This window comes from Pseudophryne corroboree, chromosome 3 (genome assembly GCF_028390025.1).
Source record: "Pseudophryne corroboree isolate aPseCor3 chromosome 3, aPseCor3.hap2, whole genome shotgun sequence".
In the NCBI taxonomy this organism is placed as follows: domain Eukaryota; kingdom Metazoa; phylum Chordata; class Amphibia; order Anura; family Myobatrachidae; genus Pseudophryne; species Pseudophryne corroboree.
Genome location: NC_086446.1, coordinates 332,012,958 through 332,035,891, shown reverse-complemented (window position 1 = coordinate 332,035,891; position 22,934 = coordinate 332,012,958). Strand labels below are relative to the sequence as shown.

The 22,934-nt window shown below is 32.6% G+C and overlaps 17 non-coding genes across 17 annotated transcripts; all 17 read right to left on the bottom strand.

The window, feature by feature from the left end:
- Positions 1 to 1,018: 1,018 nt before the first annotated feature.
- On the bottom strand, positions 1,019 to 1,090 carry TRNAP-AGG (transfer RNA proline (anticodon AGG)). The gene has a single exon. It is a non-coding gene; the product is annotated as a tRNA-Pro (tRNA).
- An 848-nt stretch (positions 1,091 to 1,938) lies between these two features.
- On the bottom strand, positions 1,939 to 2,011 carry TRNAP-AGG (transfer RNA proline (anticodon AGG)). Its single transcript has one exon. It is a non-coding gene; the product is annotated as a tRNA-Pro (tRNA).
- Positions 2,012 to 3,745: 1,734 nt separating this feature from the next.
- Positions 3,746 to 3,817, bottom strand: TRNAP-AGG (transfer RNA proline (anticodon AGG)). Its single transcript has one exon. It is a non-coding gene; the product is annotated as a tRNA-Pro (tRNA).
- An 849-nt stretch (positions 3,818 to 4,666) lies between these two features.
- On the bottom strand, positions 4,667 to 4,739 carry TRNAP-AGG (transfer RNA proline (anticodon AGG)). Its single transcript has one exon. It is a non-coding gene; the product is annotated as a tRNA-Pro (tRNA).
- An 848-nt stretch (positions 4,740 to 5,587) lies between these two features.
- TRNAP-AGG (transfer RNA proline (anticodon AGG)) lies at positions 5,588 to 5,660 on the bottom strand. Its single transcript has one exon. It is a non-coding gene; the product is annotated as a tRNA-Pro (tRNA).
- Positions 5,661 to 6,508: 848 nt separating this feature from the next.
- On the bottom strand, positions 6,509 to 6,580 carry TRNAP-AGG (transfer RNA proline (anticodon AGG)). The gene has a single exon. It is a non-coding gene; the product is annotated as a tRNA-Pro (tRNA).
- An 845-nt stretch (positions 6,581 to 7,425) lies between these two features.
- On the bottom strand, positions 7,426 to 7,498 carry TRNAP-AGG (transfer RNA proline (anticodon AGG)). Its single transcript has one exon. It is a non-coding gene; the product is annotated as a tRNA-Pro (tRNA).
- Positions 7,499 to 8,345: 847 nt separating this feature from the next.
- Positions 8,346 to 8,418, bottom strand: TRNAP-AGG (transfer RNA proline (anticodon AGG)). Its single transcript has one exon. It is a non-coding gene; the product is annotated as a tRNA-Pro (tRNA).
- A 1,769-nt stretch (positions 8,419 to 10,187) lies between these two features.
- TRNAP-AGG (transfer RNA proline (anticodon AGG)) lies at positions 10,188 to 10,260 on the bottom strand. Its single transcript has one exon. It is a non-coding gene; the product is annotated as a tRNA-Pro (tRNA).
- Positions 10,261 to 11,107: 847 nt separating this feature from the next.
- On the bottom strand, positions 11,108 to 11,180 carry TRNAP-AGG (transfer RNA proline (anticodon AGG)). Its single transcript has one exon. It is a non-coding gene; the product is annotated as a tRNA-Pro (tRNA).
- A 1,769-nt stretch (positions 11,181 to 12,949) lies between these two features.
- TRNAP-AGG (transfer RNA proline (anticodon AGG)) lies at positions 12,950 to 13,021 on the bottom strand. The gene has a single exon. It is a non-coding gene; the product is annotated as a tRNA-Pro (tRNA).
- Positions 13,022 to 13,869: 848 nt separating this feature from the next.
- TRNAP-AGG (transfer RNA proline (anticodon AGG)) lies at positions 13,870 to 13,941 on the bottom strand. The gene has a single exon. It is a non-coding gene; the product is annotated as a tRNA-Pro (tRNA).
- Positions 13,942 to 14,789: 848 nt separating this feature from the next.
- TRNAP-AGG (transfer RNA proline (anticodon AGG)) lies at positions 14,790 to 14,862 on the bottom strand. Its single transcript has one exon. It is a non-coding gene; the product is annotated as a tRNA-Pro (tRNA).
- An 848-nt stretch (positions 14,863 to 15,710) lies between these two features.
- On the bottom strand, positions 15,711 to 15,783 carry TRNAP-AGG (transfer RNA proline (anticodon AGG)). Its single transcript has one exon. It is a non-coding gene; the product is annotated as a tRNA-Pro (tRNA).
- Positions 15,784 to 17,552: 1,769 nt separating this feature from the next.
- Positions 17,553 to 17,624, bottom strand: TRNAP-AGG (transfer RNA proline (anticodon AGG)). Its single transcript has one exon. It is a non-coding gene; the product is annotated as a tRNA-Pro (tRNA).
- Positions 17,625 to 18,472: 848 nt separating this feature from the next.
- On the bottom strand, positions 18,473 to 18,544 carry TRNAP-AGG (transfer RNA proline (anticodon AGG)). The gene has a single exon. It is a non-coding gene; the product is annotated as a tRNA-Pro (tRNA).
- An 848-nt stretch (positions 18,545 to 19,392) lies between these two features.
- Positions 19,393 to 19,465, bottom strand: TRNAP-AGG (transfer RNA proline (anticodon AGG)). Its single transcript has one exon. It is a non-coding gene; the product is annotated as a tRNA-Pro (tRNA).
- Positions 19,466 to 22,934: the final 3,469 nt, after the last annotated feature.

Here is a 22,934-nt window from a genome sequence, read left to right as displayed (position 1 = left end):
TATATTTTTTGATGTATTTTCAAAAGCAAAATTTACTTGATGCTTTTGACATCAATCAGATAATGGAACCATGAGATTTAAAAGAACCTGAGAAGATGGGCTCGTCCAGGATTTGAACCATGGACCTCTCGTACCCTAAACGAAAATCATACTCCTAGACCAACGAGCCAACTGCTCATGGTTTTTCATGTATACTAATGAAATTGGAAGTGAAACTGTTGGAATACATTAGTACGTATTTTAAAATACTATCAGATAATAGAACTAAGCACTTTTATAGAACCTGAGAAAACAGGCATATCCAGGATATGAACCTGGTGACTTTTCCACTCAAAGCAAAAATCATACACCCAGACCAACAAGCCACAAGCTAAATAATTTCTTATTCAGATTTTACCATTTTTAAAGTAAAACTCAAATTATTTAATAAAAAAAATGCAATAAGCTGGAAAAAATGATGTTACATTTTAAAAATACCATAACAATTTAAAAATGTATTGGTAGCATAGCTAAAATGTTTCCTTAAGGTAATTTTTTGTCCAAGTATGCATATTTGGAAAGTTCAGTGCCAAGATTTAGGGGTTCCTATAGAGTTTGAACTTTTCTGATAGTTGGAACCTAAGACTTGTCTCATACTGTGTGCAACTTAAGCATACAGACCAAGAAGAAAGAAAAAAACAAAAACCTGCAATTAATTCTTGACCTTTTTGTTTGTCAAAAAGAGCCTATTCTTTTAAGCCACTCATTGTTTCTTAGAAAAAAGCAAGGTAGGAGAAAAACCTGTAATTTCATTTTGACAGTTTTTTATTTGTCAAAATAAGACTTCTTTGAAGCCACTCAAGGTTACTTAGACAAAATGGAATCTACAGTATACCCAATATACCACCAAATGGTTGACAGTTTACTAAATATGCATAAGTATATATTTTTTTATGTATTTTCAAAAGCAAAATTTACTTGATGCTTTTGACATCAATCAGATAATGGAACCATGGGATTTAAAAGAACCTGAGAAGATGGGCTCGTCCAGGATTTGAACCCTGGACCTCTCGTACCCTAAACGAGAATCATACCCCTAGACCAACGAGCCAACTGTTCATGGTTTTTCATGTATACTAATGAAATTGGAAGTGAAACTGTTGGAATACATTAGTACGTATTTTAAAATACTATCAGATAATAGAACTAAGCACTTTTATAGAACCTGAGAAAACAGGCTTATCCAGGATATGAACCTGGTGCCTTTTCCACTCAAAGCAAAAATCATACACCCAGACCAACAAGCCACAAGCTAAATAATTTCTTATTCAGATTTTACCATTTTTAAAGTAAAACTCAAATTATTTAATAAAAAAATGCAATAAGCTGGAAAAAAAGATGTTACATTTTAAAAATACCATAACAATTTAAAAATGTATTGGTAGCATAGCTAAAATGTTTCCTTAAGGTAAAATTTTGTCCAAGTGGGCATATTTGGAAAGTTCAGTGCCAAGATTTAGGGGTTCCTTTAGAGTTTGAACTTTTCTGATAGTTGGAACCTAAGACTTGTCTCATACTGTGTGCAACTTAAGCATACAGACCAAGAAGAAAGAAAAAAACAAAAACCTGCAATTAATTGTTGACCTTTTTGTTTGTCAAAAAGAGCCTATTCTTTTAAGCCACTCATTGTTTCTTAGAAAAAAGTAAGGTAAGAGAAAAACCTGTAATTTCATTTTGACAGTTTTTTATTTGTCAAAATGAGACTTCTTTGAAGCCACTCAAGGTTACTTAGACAAAATGGAATCTACAGTATACCCAATATACCACCAAATGGTTGACAGTTTACTAAATATGCATAAGTATTTATTTTTTGATGGATTTTCAAAAGCAAAATTCACTTGATGCTTTTGACATCAATCAGATAATGGAACCATGGGATTTAAAGGAACCGGAGAAGATGGGCTCGTCCGGGATTTTTAACCCGGGACCTCTCGCACCCTAAGCGAGAATCATACCCCTAGACCAACGAGCCAACTGTTCATGCATTTTCATGTATACTAATGAAATTGGAAGTGAAACTGTTGGAATACATTAGTAAGTATTTTAAAATACTATCATATAATAGAACTAAGCACTTTTAAAGAACCTGAGAAAACAGGCTAATCCAGGATATGAACCTGGGGCATTTTCCACCCAAAGCAAAAATCATACACCCAGACCAACAAGCCACAAGCTAAATAATTTCTTATTCAGATTTTACCATTTTTAAAGTAAAACTCAAATTATTTAATAAAAAAATGCAATAAGCTGGAAAAAAGATGTTACATTTGAAAAATACCATAACAATTTAAAAATGTATTGGTAGCATAGCTAAAATGTTTCCTTAAGGTAAATTTTTGTCCAAGTAGGCATATTTGGAAAGTTCAGTGCAAAGATTTAGGGGCTCCTATAGAGTCTCATACTGTGTGCAACTTAAGCATACAGACCAAGAAGAAAGAAAATAAACAAAAACCTGCAATTAATTGTTGACCTTTTTGTTTGTCAAAAAGAGCCTACTCTTTTAAGCCACTCATTGTTTCTTAGAAAAAAGCAAGGTAATAGAAAAACCTGTAATTTTATTTTGACAGTTTTTTATTTGTCAAAATGAGACTTCTTTGAAGCCACTCAAGGTTACTTAGACAAAATGGAATCTACAGTATACCCAATATACCACCAAATGGTTGACAGTTTACTAAATATGCATAAGTATTTATTTTTTGATGGATTTTCAAAAGCAAAATTCACTTGATGCTTTTGACATCAATCAGATAATGGAACCATGGGATTTAAAGGAACCGGAGAAGATGGGCTCGTCTGGGATTTTTAACCCGGGACCTCTCGCACCCTAAGCGAGAATCATACCCCTAGACCAACGAGCCAACTGTTCATGCTTTTTCATGTATACTAATGAAATTGGAAGTGAAACTGTTGGAATACATTAGTACGTATTTTAAAATACTATCAGATAATAGAACTAAGCACTTTTAAAGAACCTGAGAAAACAGGCTTATCCAGGATATGAACCTGGTGCCTTTTCCACTCAAAGCAAAAATCATACACCCAGACCAACAAGCCACAAGCTAAATAATTTCTTATTCAGATTTTAGCATTTTTAAAGTAAAACTCAAATTATGTAATAAAAAAATGCAATAAGCTGGAAAAAAAGATGTTACATTTTAAAAATACCATAACAATTTAAAAATGTATTGGTAGCATAGTTAAAATGTTTCCTTAAGGTACATTTTTGTCCAAGTATGCATATTTGGAAAGTTCAGTGCCAAGATTTAGGGGTTCCTATAGAGTTTGAACTTTTCTGATAGTTGGAACCTAAGACTTGTCTCATACTGTGTGCAACTTAGGCATACAGACCAAGAAGAAAGAAAAAAACAAAAACCTGCAATTAATTGTTGACCTTTTTGTTTGTCAAAAAGAGCCTATTCTTTTAAGCCACTTATTGTTTCTTAGAAAAAAGCAAGGTAAGAGAAAAACCTGTAATTTCATTTTGACAGTTTTTTATTTGTCAAAATGAGACTTCTTTGAAGCCACTCAAGGTTACTTAGACAAAATGGAATCTACAGTATACCCAATATACCACCAAATGGTTGACAGTTTACTAAATATGCATAAGTATATATTTTTTGATGGATTTTCAAAAGCAAAATTTACTTGATGCTTTTGACATCAATCAGATAATGGAACCATGAGATTTAAAAGAACCTGAGAAGATGGGCTCGTCCAGGATTTGAACCATGGACCTCTCGTACCCTAAACGAGAATCATACCCCTAGACCAACGAGCCAACTGTTCATGGTTTTTCATGTATACTAATGAAATTGGAAGTGAAACTGTTGGAATACATTAGTACGTATTTTAAAATACTATCAGATAATAGAACTAAGCACTTTTATAGAACCTGAGAAAACAGGCTTATCCAGGATATGAACCTGGTGCATTTTCCACTCAAAGCAAAAATCATACACCCAGACCAACAAGCCACAAGCTAAATAATTTCTTATTCAGATTTTACCATTTTTAAAGTAAAACTCAAATTATTTAATAAAAAAAATGCAATCAGCTGGAAAAAATGATGTTACATTTTAAAAATACCATAACAATTTAAAAATGTATTGGTAGCATAGCTAAAATGTTTCCTTAAGGTAATTTTTTGTCCAAGTATGCATATTTGGAAAGTTCAGTGCCAAGATTTAGGGGTTCCTATAGAGTTTGAACTTTTCTGATAGTTGGAACCTAAGACTTGTCTCATACTGTGTGCAATTTAAGCATACAGACCAAGAAGAAAGAAAAAAACAAAAACCTGCAATTAATTGTTGACCTTTTTGTTTGTCAAAAAGAGCCTATTCTTTTAAGCCACTCATTGTTTCTTAGAAAAAAGCAAGGTAAGAGAAAAACCTGTAATTTCATTTTGACAGTTTTTTATTTGTCAAAATGAGACTTCTTTGAAGCCACTCAAGGTTACTTAGACAAAATGGAATCTACAGTATACCCAATATACCACCAAATGGTTGACAGTTTACTAAATATGCATAAGTATTTATTTTTTGATGGATTTTCAAAAGCAAAATTCACTTGATGCTTTTGACATCAATCAGATAATGGAACCATGGGATTTAAAGGAACCGGAGAAGATGGGCTCGTCCGGGATTTTTAACCCGGGACCTCTCGCACCCTAAGCGAGAATCATACCCCTAGACCAACGAGCCAACTGTTCATGCATTTTCATGTATACTAATGAAATTGGAAATGAAACTGTTGGAATACATTAGTAAGTATTTTAAAATACTATCAGATAATAGAACTAAGCACTTTTAAAGAACCTGAGAAAACAGGCTAATCCAGGATATGAACCTGGGGCATTTTCCACCCAAAGCAAAAATCATACACCCAGACCAACAAGCCACAAGCTAAATAATTTCTTATTCAGATTTTACCATTTTTAAAGTAAAACTCAAATTATTTAATAAAAAAAATGCAATAAGCTGGAATAAAAGATGTTACATTTTAAAAATACCATAACAATTTAAACATGTATTGGTAGCATAGCTAAAATGTTTCCTTAAGGTAAATTTTTATCCAAGTATGCATATTTGGAAAGTTCAGTGCAAAGATTTAGGGGTTCCTATAGAGTTTGAACTTTTCTGATAGTTGGAACCTAAGACTTGTCTCATACTGTGTGCAATTTAAGCATACAGACCAAGAAGAAAGAAAAAACAAAAACCTGCAATTAATTGTTGACCTTCTTGTTTGTCAAAAAGAGCCTATTCTTTTAAGCCACTCATTGTTTCTTAGAGAAAAGCAAGGTAAGAGAAAAAACTGTAATTTCATTTTGACAGTTTTTTATTTGTCAAAATGAGACTTCTTTGAAGCCACTCAAGGTTACTTAGACAAAATGGAATCTACAGTATACCCAATATACCACCAAATGGTTGACAGTTTACTAAATATGCATAAGTATATATTTTTTGATGGATTTTCAAAAGCAAAATTCACTTGATGCTTTTGACATCAATCAGATAATGGAACCATGGGATTTAAAGGAACCGGAGAAGATGGGCTCGTCCGGGATTTTTAACCCGGGACCTCTCGCACCCTAAGCGAGAATCATACCCCTAGACCAACGAGCCAACTGTTCATGCATTGTCATGTAAACTAAAGAAATTGGAAGTGAAACTGTTGGAATACTTTAGTAAGTATTTTAAAATACTATCAGATAATAGAACTAAGCACTTTTAAAGAACCTAAGAAAACAGGCTCATCCAGGATATGAACCTGGGGCCTTTTCCACCCAAAGCAAAAATCATACACCCAGACCAACAAGTCACAAGCTAAATAATTTCTTATTCAGATTTTAGCATTTTTAAAGTAAAACTCAAATTATGTAATAAAAAAATGCAATAAGCTGGAAAAAAAGATGTTACATTTTAAAAATACCATAACAATTTAAAAATGTATTGGTAGCATAGTTAAAATGTTTCCTTAAGGTACATTTTTGTCCAAGTATGCATATTTGGAAAGTTCAGTGCCAAGATTTAGGGGTTCCTATAGAGTTTGAACTTTTCTGATAGTTGGAACCTAAGACTTGTCTCATACTGTGTGCAACTTATGCATACAGACCAAGAAGAAAGAAAAAAACAAAAACCTGCAATTAATTGTTGACCTTTTTGTTTGTCAAAAAGAGCCTATTCTTTTAAGCCACTCATTGTTTCTTAGAAAAAAGCAAGGTAAGAGAAAAACCTGTAATTTCATTTTGACAGTTTTTTATTTGTCAAAATGAGACTTCTTTGAAGCCACTCAAGGTTACTTAGACAAAATGGAATCTACAGTATACCCAATATACCACCAAATGGTTGACAGTTTACTAAATATGCATAAGTATTTATTTTTTGATGGATTTTCAAAAGCAAAATTTACTTGATGCTTTTGACATCAATCAGATAATGGAACCATGAGATTTAAAAGAACCTGAGAAGATGGGCTCGTCCAGGATTTGAACCATGGACCTCTCGTACCCTAAACGAGAATCATACCCCTAGACCAACGAGCCAACTGTTCATGGTTTTTCATGTATACTAATGAAATTGGAAGTGAAACTGTTGGAATACATTAGTACGTATTTTAAAATACTATCAGATAATAGAACTAAGCACTTTTATAGAACCTGAGAAAACAGGCTTATCCAGGATATGAACCTGGTGCATTTTCCACTCAAAGCAAAAATCATACACCCAGACCAACAAGCCACAAGCTAAATAATTTCTTATTCAGATTTTACCATTTTTAAAGTAAAACTCAAATTATTTAATAAAAAAATGCAATAAGCTGGAAAAAAAGATGTTACATTTTAAAAATACCATAACAATTTAAAAATGTATTTGTAGCATAGCTAAAATGTTTCCTTAAGGTAATTTTTTGTCCAAGTATGCATATTTGGAAAGTTCAGTGCCAAGATTTAGGGGTTCCTATAGAGTTTGAACTTTTCTGATAGTTGGAACCTAAGACTTGTCTCATACTGTGTGCAACTTAAGCATACAGACCAAGAAGAAAGAAAAAAAAAACCTGCAATTAATTGTTGACCTTTTTGTTTGTCAAAAAGAGCCTATTCTTTTAAGCCACTCATTGTTTCTTAGAAAAAAGCAAGGTAAGAGAAAAACCTGTAATTTCATTTTGACAGTTTTTTATTTGTCAAAATGAGACTTCTTTGAAGCCACTCAAGGTTACTTAGACAAAATGGAATCTACAGTATACCCAATATACCACCAAATGGTTGACAGTTTACTAAATATGCATAAGTATTTATTTTTTGATGGATTTTCAAAAGCAAAATTCACTTGATGCTTTTGACATCAATCAGATAATGGAACCATGGGATTTAAAGGAACCGGAGAAGATGGGCTCGTCCGGGATTTTTAACCCGGGACCTCTCGCACCCTAAGCGAGAATCATACCCCTAGACCAACGAGCCAACTGTTCATGCATTTTCATGTATACTAATGAAATTGGAAATGAAACTGTTGGAATACATTAGTAAGTATTTTAAAATACTATCAGATAATAGAACTAAGCACTTTTAAAGAACCTGAGAAAACAGGCTAATCCTGGATATGAACCTAGGGCATTTTCCACCCAAAGCAAAAATCATACACCCAGACCAACAAGCCACAAGCTAAATAATTTCTTATTCAGATTTTACCATTTTTAAAGTAAAACTCAAATTATTTAATAAAAAAATGCAATAAGCTGGAATAAAAGATGTTACATTTTAAAAATACCATAACAATTTAAACATGTATTGGTAGCATAGCTAAAATGTTTCCTTAAGGTAAATTTTTGTCCAAGTATGCATATTTGGAAAGTTCAGTGCAAAGATTTAGGGGTTCCTATAGAGTTTGAACTTTTCTGATAGTTGGAACCTAAGACTTGTCTCATACTGTGTGCAATTTAAGCATACAGACCAAGAAGAAAGAAAAAACAAAAACCTGCAATTAATTGTTGACCTTCTTGTTTGTCAAAAAGAGCCTATTCTTTTAAGCCACTCATTGTTTCTTAGAGAAAAGCAAGGTAAGAGAAAAAACTGTAATTTCATTTTGACAGTTTTTTATTTGTCAAAATGAGACTTCTTTGAAGCCACTCAAGGTTACTTAGACAAAATGGAATCTACAGTATACCCAATATACCACCAAATGGTTGACAGTTTACTAAATATGCATAAGTATATATTTTTTGATGGATTTTCAAAAGCAAAATTCACTTGATGCTTTTGACATCAATCAGATAATGGAACCATGGGATTTAAAGGAACCGGAGAAGATGGGCTCGTCCGGGATTTTTAACCCGGGACCTCTCGCACCCTAAGCGAGAATCATACCCCTAGACCAACGAGCCAACTGTTCATGCATTTTCCTGTAAACTAAAGAAATTGGAAGTGAAACTGTTGGAATACATTAGTAAGTATTTTAAAATACTATCAGATAATAGAACTAAGCACTTTTAAAGAACCTAAGAAAACAGGCTCATCCAGGATATGAACCTGGGGCCTTTTCCACCCAAAGCAAAAATCATACACCCAGACCAACAAGCCACAAGCTAAATAATTTCTTATTCAGATTTTACCATTTTTAAAGTAAAACTCAAATTATGTAATAAAAAAATGCAATAAGCTGGAAAAAAAGATGTTACATTTTAAAAATACCATAACAATTTAAAAATGTATTGGTAGCATAGTTAAAATGTTTCCTTAAGGTACATTTTTGTCCAAGTATGCATATTTGGAAAGTTCAGTGCCAAGATTTAGGGGTTCCTATAGAGTTTGAACTTTTCTGATAGTTGGAACCTAAGACTTGTCTCATACTGTGTGCAACTTAGGCATACAGACCAAGAAGAAAGAAAAAAACAAAAACCTGCAATTAATTGTTGACCTTTTTGTTTGTCAAAAAGAGCCTATTCTTTTAAGCCACTTATTGTTTCTTAGAAAAAAGCAAGGTAAGAGAAAAACCTGTAATTTCATTTTGACAGTTTTTTATTTGTCAAAATGAGACTTCTTTGAAGCCACTCAAGGTTACTTAGACAAAATGGAATCTACAGTATACCCAATATACCACCAAATGGTTGACAGTTTACTAAATATGCATAAGTATATATTTTTTTATGGATTTTCAAAAGCAAAATTTACTTGATGCTTTTGACATCAATCAGATAATGGAACCATGAGATTTAAAAGAACCTGAGAAGATGGGCTCGTCCAAGATTTGAACCATGGACCTCTCGTACCCTAAACGAGAATCATACCCCTAGACCAACGAGCCAACTGTTCATGGTTTTTCATGTATACTAATGAAATTGGAAGTGAAACTGTTGGAATACATTAGTACGTATTTTAAAATACTATCAGATAATAGAACTAAGCACTTTTATAGAACCTGAGAAAACAGGCTTATCCAGGATATGAACCTGGTGCATTTTCCACTCAAAGCAAAAATCATACACCCAGACCAACAAGCCACAAGCTAAATAATTTCTTATTCAGATTTTACCATTTTTAAAGTAAAACTCAAATTATTTAATAAAAAAAATGCAATCAGCTGGAAAAAATGATGTTACATTTTAAAAATACCATAACAATTTAAAAATGTATTGGTAGCATAGCTAAAATGTTTCCTTAAGGTAATTTTTTGTCCAAGTATGCATATTTGGAAAGTTCAGTGCCAAGATTTAGGGGTTCCTATAGAGTTTGAACTTTTCTGATAGTTGGAACCTAAGACTTGTCTCATACTGTGTGCAATTTAAGCATACAGACCAAGAAGAAAGAAAAAAACAAAAACCTGCAATTAATTGTTGACCTTTTTGTTTGTCAAAAAGAGCCTATTCTTTTAAGCCACTCATTGTTTCTTAGAAAAAAGCAAGGTAAGAGAAAAACCTGTAATTTCATTTTGACAGTTTTTTATTTGTCAAAATGAGACTTCTTTGAAGCCACTCAAGGTTACTTAGACAAAATGGAATCTACAGTATACCCAATATACCACCAAATGGTTGACAGTTTACTAAATATGCATAAGTATTTATTTTTTGATGGATTTTCAAAAGCAAAATTCACTTGATGCTTTTGACATCAATCAGATAATGGAACCATGGGATTTAAAGGAACCGGAGAAGATGGGCTCGTCCGGGATTTTTAACCCGGGACCTCTCGCACCCTAAGCGAGAATCATACCCCTAGACCAACGAGCCAACTGTTCATGCATTTTCATGTATACTAATGAAATTGGAAATGAAACTGTTGGAATACATTAGTAAGTATTTTAAAATACTATCAGATAATAGAACTAAGCACTTTTAAAGAACCTGAGAAAACAGGCTAATCCAAGATATGAACCTGGGGCATTTTCCACCCAAAGCAAAAATCATACACCCAGACCAACAAGCCACAAGCTAAATAATTTCTTATTCAATTTTTACCATTTTTAAAGTAAAACTCAAATTATTTAATAAAAAAATGCAATAAGCTGGAATAAAAGATGTTACATTTTAAAAATACCATAACAATTTAAACATGTATTGGTAGCATAGCTAAAATGTTTCCTTAAGGTAAATTTTTGTCCAAGTATGCATATTTGGAAAGTTCAGTGCAAAGATTTAGGGGTTTCTATAGAGTTTGAACTTTTCTGATAGTTGGAACCTAAGACTTGTCTCATACTGTGTGCAATTTAAGCATACAGACCAAGAAGAAAGAAAAAACAAAAACCTGCAATTAATTGTTGACCTTCTTGTTTGTCAAAAAGAGCCTATTCTTTTAAGCCACTCATTGTTTCTTAGAGAAAAGCAAGGTAAGAGAAAAAACTGTAATTTCATTTTGACAGTTTTTTATTTGTCAAAATGAGACTTCTTTGAAGCCACTCAAGGTTACTTAGACAAAATGGAATCTACAGTATACCCAATATACCACCAAATGGTTGACAGTTTACTAAATATGCATAAGTATATATTTTTTGATGGATTTTCAAAAGCAAAATTCACTTGATGCTTTTGACATCAATCAGATAATGGAACCATGGGATTTAAAGGAACCGGAGAAGATGGGCTCGTCCGGGATTTTTAACCCGGGACCTCTCGCACCCTAAGCGAGAATCATACCCCTAGACCAACGAGCCAACTGTTCATGCATTTTCATGTAAACTAAAGAAATTGGAAGTGAAACTGTTGGAATACATTAGTAAGTATTTTAAAATACTATCAGATAATAGAACTAAGCACTTTTAAAGAACCTAAGAAAACAGGCTCATCCAGGATATGAACCTGGGGCCTTTTCCACCCAAAGCAAAAATCATACACCCAGACCAACAAGTCACAAGCTAAATAATTTCTTATTCAGATTTTAGCATTTTTAAAGTAAAACTCAAATTATGTAATAAAAAAATGCAATAAGCTGGAAAAAAAGATGTTACATTTTAAAAATACCATAACAATTTAAAAATGTATTGGTAGCATAGTTAAAATGTTTCCTTAAGGTACATTTTTGTCCAAGTATGCATATTTGGAAAGTTCAGTGCCAAGATTTAGGGGTTCCTATAGAGTTTGAACTTTTCTGATAGTTGGAACCTAAGACTTGTCTCATACTGTGTGCAACTTATGCATACAGACCAAGAAGAAAGAAAAAAAAAAAAACCTGCAATTAATTGTTGACCTTTTTGTTTGTCAAAAAGAGCCTATTCTTTTAAGCCACTCATTGTTTCTTAGAAAAAAGCAAGGTAAGAGAAAAACCTGTAATTTCATTTTGACAGTTTTTTATTTGTCAAAATTAGACTTCTTTGAAGCCACTCAAGATTACTTAGACAAAATGGAATCTACATTATACCCAATATACCACCAAATGGTTGACAGTTTACTAAATATGCATAAGTATATATTTTTTGATGGATTTTCAAAAGCAAAATTCACTTGATGCTTTTGACATCAATCAGATAATGGAACCATGGGATTTAAAGGAACCGGAGAAGATGGGCTCGTCCAGGATTTTTAACCCGGGACCTCTCGCACCCTAAGCGAGAATCATACCCCTAGACCAACGAGCCAACTGTTCATGCATTTTTATGTATACTAATGAAATTGGAAGTGAAACTGTTGGAATACATTAGTAAGTATTTTAAAATACTATCAGATAATAGAACTAAGCACTTTTAAAGAACCTGAGAAAACAGGCTAATCCAGGATATGAACCTGGGGCATTTTCCACCCAAAGCAAAAATCATACACCCAGACCAACAAGCCACAAGCTAAATAATTTCTTATTCAGATTTTACCATTTTTAAAGTAAAACTCAAATTATTTAATAAAAAAATGCAATAAGCTGGAATAAAAGATGTTACATTTTAAAAATACCATAACAATTTAAAAATGTATTGGTAGCATAGCTAAAATGTTTCCTTAAGGTACATTTTTGTCCAAGTATGCATATTTGGAAAGTTCAGTGCAAAGATTTAAGGGTTCCTATAGAGTTTGAACTTTTCTGATAGTTGGAACCTAAGACTTGTCTCATACTGTGTGCAACTTAAGCATACAGACCAAGAAGAAAGAAAAAAACAAAAACCTGCAATTAATTGTTGACCTTTTTGTTTGTCAAAAAGAGCCTATTCTTTTAAGCCACTTATTGTTTCTTAGAAAAAAGCAAGGTAAGAGAAAAACCTGTAATTTCATTTTGACAGTTTTTTATTTGTCAAAATGAGACTTCTTTGAAGCCACTCAAGGTTACTTAGACAAAATGGAATCTACAGTATACCCAATATACCACCAAATGGTTGACAGTTTACTAAATATGCATAAGTATATATTTTTTGATGGATTTTCAAAAGCAAAATTTACTTGATGCTTTTGACATCAATCAGATAATGGAACCATGAGATTTAAAAGAACCTGAGAAGATGGGCTCGTCCAGGATTTGAACCATGGACCTCTCGTACCCTAAACGAGAATCATACCCCTAGACCAACGAGCCAACTGTTCATGGTTTTTCATGTATACTAATGAAATTGGAAGTGAAACTGTTGGAATACATTAGTACGTATTTTAAAATACTATCAGATAATAGAACTAAGCACTTTTATAGAACCTGAGAAAACAGGCTTATCCAGGATATGAACCTGGTGCATTTTCCACTCAAAGCAAAAATCATACACCCAGACCAACAAGCCACAAGCTAAATAATTTCTTATTCAGATTTTACCATTTTTAAAGTAAAACTCAAATTATTTAATAAAAAAATGCAATAAGCTGGAAAAAAAGATGTTACATTTTAAAAATACCATAACAATTTAAAAATGTATTGGTAGCATAGCTAAAATGTTTCCTTAAGGTAATTTTTTGTCCAAGTATGCATATTTGGAAAGTTCAGTGCCAAGATTTAGGGGTTCCTATAGAGTTTGAACTTTTCTGATAGTTGGAACCTAAGACTTGTCTCATACTGTGTGCAACTTAAGCATACAGACCAAGAAGAAAGAAAAAAAAAAAAACCTGCAATTAATTGTTGACCTTTTTGTTTGTCAAAAAGAGCCTATTCTTTTAAGCCACTCATTGTTTCTTAGAAAAAAGCAAGGTAAGAGAAAAACCTGTAATTTCATTTTGACAGTTTTTTATTTGTCAAAATGAGACTTCTTTGAAGCCACTCAAGGTTACTTAGACAAAATGGAATCTACAGTATACCCAATATACCACCAAATGGTTGACAGTTTACTAAATATGCATAAGTATTTATTTTTTGATGGATTTTCAAAAGCAAAATTCACTTGATGCTTTTGACATCAATCAGATAATGGAACCATGGGATTTAAAGGAACCGGAGAAGATGGGCTCGTCTGGGATTTGAACCCGGGACCTCTCGCACCCTAAGCGAGAATCATACCCCTAGACCAACGAGCCAACTGTTCATGCATTTTTATGTATACTAATGAAATTGGAAGTGAAACTGTTGGAATACATTAGTAAGTATTTTAAAATACTATCAGATAATAGAACTAAGCACTTTTAAAGAACCTGAGAAAACAGGCTAATCCAGGATATGAACCTGGGGCATTTTCCACCCAAAGCAAAAATCATACACCCAGACCAACAAGCCACAAGCTAAATAATTTCTTATTCAGATTTTAGCATTTTTAAAGTAAAACTCAAATTATTTAATAAAAAAATGCAATAAGCTGGAATAAAAGATGTTACATTTTAAAAATACCATAACAATTTAAAAATGTATTGGTAGCATAGCTAAAATGTTTCCTTAAGGTAAATTTTTGTCCAAGTATGCATATTTGGAAAGTTCAGTGCAAAGATTTAGGGGTTCCTATAGAGTTTGAACTTTTCTGATAGTTGGAACCTAAGACTTGTCTCATACTGTGTGCAACTTAAGCATACAGACCAAGAAGAAAGAAAAAAACAAAAACCTGCAATTAATTGTTGACCTTTTTGTTTGTCAAAAAGAGCCTATTCTTTTAAGCCACTCATTGTTTCTTAGAAAAAAGCAAGGTAAGAGAAAAACCTGTAATTTCATTTTGACAGTTTTTTATTTGTCAAAATGAGACTTCTTTGAAGCCACTCAAGGTTACTTAGACAAAATGGAATCTACAGTATACCCAATATACCACCAAATGGTTGACAGTTTACTAAATATGCATAAGTATTTATTTTTTGATGGATTTTCAAAAGCAAAATTCACTTGATGCTTTTGACATCAATCAGATAATGGAACCATGGGATTTAAAGGAACCGGAGAAGAGGGGCTCGTCCGGGATTTTTAACCCGGGACCTCTCGCACCCTAAGCGAGAATCATACCCCTAGACCAACGAGCCAACTGTTCATGCATTTTCATGTATACTAATGAAATTGGAAGTGAAACTGTTGGAATACATTAGTAAGTATTTTAAAATACTATCATATAATAGAACTAAGCACTTTTAAAGAACCTGAGAAAACAGGCTAATCCAGGATATGAACCTGGGGCATTTTCCACCCAAAGCAAAAATCATACACCCATACCAACAAGCCACAAGCTAAATAATTTCTAATTCAGATTTTACCATTTTTAAAGTAAAACTCAAATTATTTAATAAAAAAATGCAATAAGCTGGAAAAAAAGATGTTACATTTTAAAAATACCATAACAATTTTAAAATGTATTGGTAGCATAGCTAAAATGTTTCCTTAAGGTAAATGTTTGTCCAAGTAGGCATATTTGGAAAGTTCAGTGCAAAGATTTAGGGGTTCCTATAGAGTTTGAACTTTTCTGATAGTTGGAACCTAAGACTTGTCTCATACTGTTTACAAATTAAGCATACAGACCAAGAAGAAAGAAAAAAACAAAAACCTGCAATTAATTGTTGACCTTTTTGTTTGTCAGAAAGAGCCTATTCTTTTAAGCCACTCATTGTTTCTTAGAGAAAAGCAAGGTAAGAGAAAAAACTTAAATTTCATTTTGACAGTTTTTTATTTGTCAAAATGAGACTTCTTTGAAGCCACTCAAGGTTACTTAGACAAAATGGAATCTACAGTATACCCAATATACCACCAAATGGTTGACAGTTTACTAAATATGCATAAGTATATATTTTTTGATGGATTTTCAAAAGCAAAATTCACTTGATGCTTTTGACATCAATCAGATAATGGAACCATGGGATTTAAAGGAACCGGAGAAGATGGGCTCGTCCGGGATTTTTAACCCGGGACCTCTCGCACCCTAAGCGAGAATCATACCCCTAGACCAACGAGCCAACTGTTCATGCATTTTCATGTAAACTAAAGAAATTGGAAGTGAAACTGTTGGAATACATTAGTAAGTATTTTAAAATACTATCAGATAATAGAACTAAGCACTTTTAAAGAACCTAAGAAAACAGGCTCATCCAGGATATGAACCTGGGGCCTTTTCCACCCAAAGCAAAAATCATACACCCAGACCAACAAGTCACAAGCTAAATAATTTCTTATTCAGATTTTAGCATTTTTAAAGTAAAACTCAAATTATGTAATAAAAAAATGCAATAAGCTGGAAAAAAAGATGTTACATTTTAAAAATACCATAACAATTTAAAAATGTATTGGTAGCATAGTTAAAATGTTTCCTTAAGGTACATTTTTGTCCAAGTATGCATATTTGGAAAGTTCAGTGCCAAGATTTAGGGGTTCCTATAGAGTTTGAACTTTTCTGATAGTTGGAACCTAAGACTTGTCTCATACTGTGTGCAACTTATGCATACAGACCAAGAAGAAAGAAAAAAAAAAAAACCTGCAATTAATTGTTGACCTTTTTGTTTGTCAAAAAGAGCCTATTCTTTTAAGCCACTCATTGTTTCTTAGAAAAAAGCAAGGTAAGAGAAAAACCTGTAATTTCATTTTGACAGTTTTTTATTTGTCAAAATTAGACTTCTTTGAAGCCACTCAAGATTACTTAGACAAAATGGAATCTACATTATACCCAATATACCACCAAATGGTTGACAGTTTACTAAATATGCATAAGTATATATTTTTTGATGGATTTTCAAAAGCAAAATTCACTTGATGCTTTTGACATCAATCAGATAATGGAACCATGGGATTTAAAGGAACCGGAGAAGATGGGCTCGTCCAGGATTTTTAACCCGGGACCTCTCGCACCCTAAGCGAGAATCATACCCCTAGACCAACGAGCCAACTGTTCATGCATTTTTATGTATACTAATGAAATTGGAAGTGAAACTGTTGGAATACATTAGTAAGTATTTTAAAATACTATCAGATAATAGAACTAAGCACTTTTAAAGAACCTGAGAAAACAGGCTAATCCAGGATATGAACCTGGGGCATTTTCCACCCAAAGCAAAAATCATACACCCAGACCAACAAGCCACAAGCTAAATAATTTCTTATTCAGATTTTACCATTTTTAAAGTAAAACTCAAATTATTTAATAAAAAAATGCAATAAGCTGGAATAAAAGATGTTACATTTTAAAAATACCATAACAATTTAAAAATGTATTGGTAGCATAGCTAAAATGTTTCCTTAAGGTACATTTTTGTCCAAGTATGCATATTTGGAAAGTTCAGTGCAAAGATTTAAGGGTTCCTATAGAGTTTGAACTTTTCTGATAGTTGGAACCTAAGACTTGTCTCATACTGTGTGCAACTTAAGCATACAGACCAAGAAGAAAGAAAAAAACAAAAACCTGCAATTAATTGTTGACCTTTTTGTTTGTCAAAAAGAGCCTATTCTTTTAAGCCACTTATTGTTTCTTAGAAAAAAGCAAGGTAAGAGAAAAACCTGTAATTTCATTTTGACAGTTTTTTATTTGTCAAAATGAGACTTCTTTGAAGCCACTCAAGGTTACTTAGACAAAATGGAATCTACAGTATACCCAATATACCACCAAATGGTTGACAGTTTACTAAATATGCATAAGTATATATTTTTTGATGGATTTTCAAAAGCAAAATTTACTTGATGCTTTTGACATCAATCAGATAATGGAACCATGAGATTTAAAAGAACCTGAGAAGATGGGCTCGTCCAGGATTTGAACCATGGACCTCTCGTACCCTAAACGAGAATCATACCCCTAGACCAACGAGCCAACTGTTCATGGTTTTTCATGTATACTAATGAAATTGGAAGTGAAACTGTTGGAATACATTAGTACGTATTTTAAAATACTATCAGATAATAGAACTAAGCACTTTTATAGAACCTGAGAAAACAGGCTTATCCAGGATATGAACCTGGTGCATTTTCCACTCAAAGCAAAAATCATACACCCAGACCAACAAGCCACAAGCTAAATAATTTCTTATTCAGATTTTACCATTTTTAAAGTAAAACTCAAATTATTTAATAAAAAAATGCAATAAGCTGGAAAAAAAGATGTTACATTTTAAAAATACCATAACAATTTAAAAATGTATTGGTAGCATAGCTAAAATGTTTCCTTAAGGTAATTTTTTGTCCAAGTATGCATATTTGGAAAGTTCAGTGCCAAGATTTAGGGGTTCCTATAGAGTTTGAACTTTTCTGATAGTTGGAACCTAAGACTTGTCTCATACTGTGTGCAACTTAAGCATACAGACCAAGAAGAAAGAAAAAAAAAAAAACCTGCAATTAATTGTTGACCTTTTTGTTTGTCAAAAAGAGCCTATTCTTTTAAGCCACTCATTGTTTCTTAGAAAAAAGCAAGGTAAGAGAAAAACCTGTAATTTCATTTTGACAGTTTTTTATTTGTCAAAATGAGACTTCTTTGAAGCCACTCAAGGTTACTTAGACAAAATGGAATCTACAGTATACCCAATATACCACCAAATGGTTGACAGTTTACTAAATATGCATAAGTATATATTTTTTGATGGATTTTCAAAAGCAAAATTCACTTGATGCTTTTGACATCAATCAGATAATGGAACCATGGGATTTAAAGGAACCGGAGAAGATGGGCTCGTCTGGGATTTGAACCCGGGACCTCTCGCACCCTAAGCGAGAATCATACCCCTAGACCAACGAGCCAACTGTTCATGCATTTTTATGTATACTAATGAAATTGGAAGTGAAACTGTTGGAATACATTAGTAAGTATTTTAAAATACTATCAGATAATAGAACTAAGCACTTTTAAAGAACCTGAGAAAACAGGCTAATCCAGGATATGAACCTGGGGCATTTTCCACCCAAAGCAAAAATCATACACCCAGACCAACAAGCCACAAGCTAAATAATTTCTTATTCAGATTTTAGCATTTTTAAAGTAAAACTCAAATTATTTAATAAAAAAATGCAATAAGCTGGAATAAAAGATGTTACATTTTAAAAATACCATAACAATTTAAAAATGTATTGGTAGCATAGCTAAAATGTTTCCTTAAGGTAAATTTTTGTCCAAGTATGCATATTTGGAAAGTTCAGTGCAAAGATTTAGGGGTTCCTATAGAGTTTGAACTTTTCTGATAGTTGGAACCTAAGACTTGTCTCATACTGTGTGCAACTTAAGCATACAGACCAAGAAGAAAGAAAAAAACAAAAACCTGCAATTAATTGTTGACCTTTTTGTTTGTCAAAAAGAGCCTATTCTTTTAAGCCACTCATTGTTTCTTAGAAAAAAGCAAGGTAAGAGAAAAACCTGTAATTTCATTTTGACAGTTTTTTATTTGTCAAAATGAGACTTCTTTGAAGCCACTCAAGGTTACTTAGACAAAATGGAATCTACAGTATACCCAATATACCACCAAATGGTTGACAGTTTACTAAATATGCATAAGTATTTATTTTTTGATGGATTTTCAAAAGCAAAATTCACTTGATGCTTTTGACATCAATCAGATAATGGAACCATGGGATTTAAAGGAACCGGAGAAGAGGGGCTCGTCCGGGATTTTTAACCCGGGACCTCTCGCACCCTAAGCGAGAATCATACCCCTAGACCAACGAGCCAACTGTTCATGCATTTTCATGTATACTAATGAAATTGGAAGTGAAACTGTTGGAATACATTAGTAAGTATTTTAAAATACTATCATATAATAGAACTAAGCACTTTTAAAGAACCTGAGAAAACAGGCTAATCCAGGATATGAACCTGGGGCATTTTCCACCCAAAGCAAAAATCATACACCCATACCAACAAGCCACAAGCTAAATAATTTCTAATTCAGATTTTACCATTTTTAAAGTAAAACTCAAATTATTTAATAAAAAAATGCAATAAGCTGGAAAAAAAGATGTTACATTTTAAAAATACCATAACAATTTTAAAATGTATTGGTAGCATAGCTAAAATGTTTCCTTAAGGTAAATGTTTGTCCAAGTAGGCATATTTGGAAAGTTCAGTGCAAAGATTTAGGGGTTCCTATAGAGTTTGAACTTTTCTGATAGTTGGAACCTAAGACTTGTCTCATACTGTTTACAAATTAAGCATACAGACCAAGAAGAAAGAAAAAAACAAAAACCTGCAATTAATTGTTGACCTTTTTGTTTGTCAGAAAGAGCCTATTCTTTTAAGCCACTCATTGTTTCTTAGAGAAAAGCAAGGTAAGAGAAAAAACTTAAATTTCATTTTGACAGTTTTTTATTTGTCAAAATGAGACTTCTTTGAAGCCACTCAAGGTTACTTAGACAAAATGGAATCTACAGTATACCCAATATACCACCAAATGGTTGACAGTTTACTAAATATGCATAAGTACATATTTTTTGATGTATTTTCAAAAGCAAAATTTACTTGATGCTTTTGACATCAATCAGATAATGGAACCATGAGATTTAAAAGAACCTGAGAAGATGGGCTCGTCCAGGATTTGAACCATGGACCTCTCGTACCCTAAACGAAAATCATACTCCTAGACCAACGAGCCAACTGCTCATGGTTTTTCATGTATACTAATGAAATTGGAAGTGAAACTGTTGGAATACATTAGTACGTATTTTAAAATACTATCAGATAATAGAACTAAGCACTTTTATAGAACCTGAGAAAACAGGCTTATCCAGGATATGAACCTGGTGACTTTTCCACTCAAAGCAAAAATCATACACCCAGACCAACAAGCCACAAGCTAAATAATTTCTTATTCAGATTTTACCATTTTTAAAGTAAAACTCAAATTATTTAATAAAAAAAATGCAATAAGCTGGAAAAAATGATGATACATTTTAAAAATACCATAACAATTTAAAAATGTATTGGTAGCATAGCTAAAATGTTTCCTTAAGGTAATTTTTTGTCCAAGTATGCATATTTGGAAAGTTCAGTGCCAAGATTTAGGGGTTCCTATAGAGTTTGAACTTTTCTGATAGTTGGAACCTAAGACTTGTCTCATACTGTGTGCAACTTAAGCATACAGACCAAGAAGAAAGAAAAAAACAAAAACCTGCAATTAATTCTTGACCTTTTTGTTTGTCAAAAAGAGCCTATTCTTTTAAGCCACTCATTGTTTCTTAGAAAAAAGCAAGGTAAGAGAAAAACCTGTAATTTCATTTTGACAGTTTTTTATTTGTCAAAATGAGACTTCTTTGAAGCCACTCAAGGTTACTTAGACAAAATGGAATCTACAGTATACCCAATATACCACCAAATGGTTGACAGTTTACTAAATATGCATAAGTATTTATTTTTTGATGGATTTTCAAAAGCAAAATTCACTTGATGCTTTTGACATCAATCAGATAATGGAACCATGGGATTTAAAGGAACCGGAGAAGATGGGCTCGTCCGGGATTTTTAACCCGGGACCTCTCGCACCCTATGCGAGAATCATACCCCTAGACCAACGAGCCAACTGTTCATGCATTTTCATGTATACTAATGAAATTGGAAGTGAAACTGTTGGAATACATTAGTAAGTATTTTAAAATACTATCATATAATAGAACTAAGCACTTTTAAAGAACCTGAGAAAACAGGCTAATCCAGGATATGAACCTGGGGCATTTTCCACCCAAAGCAAAAATCATACACCCAGACCAACAAGCCACAAGCTAAATAATTTCTAATTCAGATTTTACCATTTTTAAAGTAAAACTCAAATTATTTAATAAAAAAAATGCAATAAGCTGGAAAAAAAGATGTTACATTTTAAAAATACCATAACAATTTTAAAATGTATTGGTAGCATAGCTAAAATGTTTCCTTAAGGTAAATTTTTGTCCAAGTAGGCATATTGGGAAAGTTCAGTGCAAAGATTCAGGGGTTCCTATAGAGTTTGAACTTTTCTGATAGTTGGAACCTAAGACTTGTCTCATACTGTGTGCAACTTAAGCATACAGACCAAGAAGAAAGAAAAAAACAAAAACCTGCAATTAATTGTTGACCTTTTTGTTTGTCAGAAAGAGCCTATTCTTTTAAGCCACTCATTGTTTCTTAGAGAAAAGCAAGGTAAGAGAAAAAACTGTAATTTCATTTTGACAGTTTTTTATTTGTCAAAATGAGACTTCTTTGAAGCCACTCAAGGTTACTTAGACAAAATGGAATCTACAGTATACCCAATATACCACCAAATTGTTGACAGTTTACTAAATATGCATAAGTATATATTTTTTGATGTATTTTCAAAAGCAAAATTTACTTGATGCTTTTGACATCAATCAGATAATGGAACCATGAGATTTAAAAGAACCTGAGAAGATGGGCTCGTCCAGGATTTGAACCATGGACCTCTCGTACCCTAAACGAAAATCATACTCCTAGACCAATGAGCCAACTGCTCATGGTTTTTCATGTATACTAATGAAATTGGAAGTGAAACTGTTGGAATACATTAGTACGTATTTTAAAATACTATCAGATAATAGAACTAAGCACTTTTATAGAACCTGAGAAAACAGGCATATCCAGGATATGAACCTGGTGACTTTTCCACTCAAAGCAAAAATCATACACCCAGACCAACAAGCCACAAGCTAAATAATTTCTTATTCAGATTTTACCATTTTTAAAGTAAAACTCAAATTATTTAATAAAAAAAATGCAATAAGCTGGAAAAAATGATGTTACATTTTAAAAATACCATAACAATTTAAAAATGTATTGGTAGCATAGCTAAAATGTTTCCTTAAGGTAATTTTTTGTCCAAGTATGCATATTTGGAAAGTTCAGTGCAAAGATTTAGGGGTTCCTATAGAGTTTGAACTTTTCTGATAGTTGGAACCTAAGACTTGTCTCATACTGTGTGCAACTTAAGCATACAGACCAAGAAGAAAGAAAAAAACAAAAACCTGCAATTAATTGTTGACCTTTTTGTTTGTCAAAAAGAGCCTATTCTTTTAAGCCACTCATTGTTTCTTAGAAAAAAGCAAGGTAAGAGAAAAACCTGTAATTTCATTTTGACAGTTTTTTATTTGTCAAAATGAGACTTCTTTGAAGCCACTCAAGGTTACTTAGACAAAATGGAATCTACAGTATACC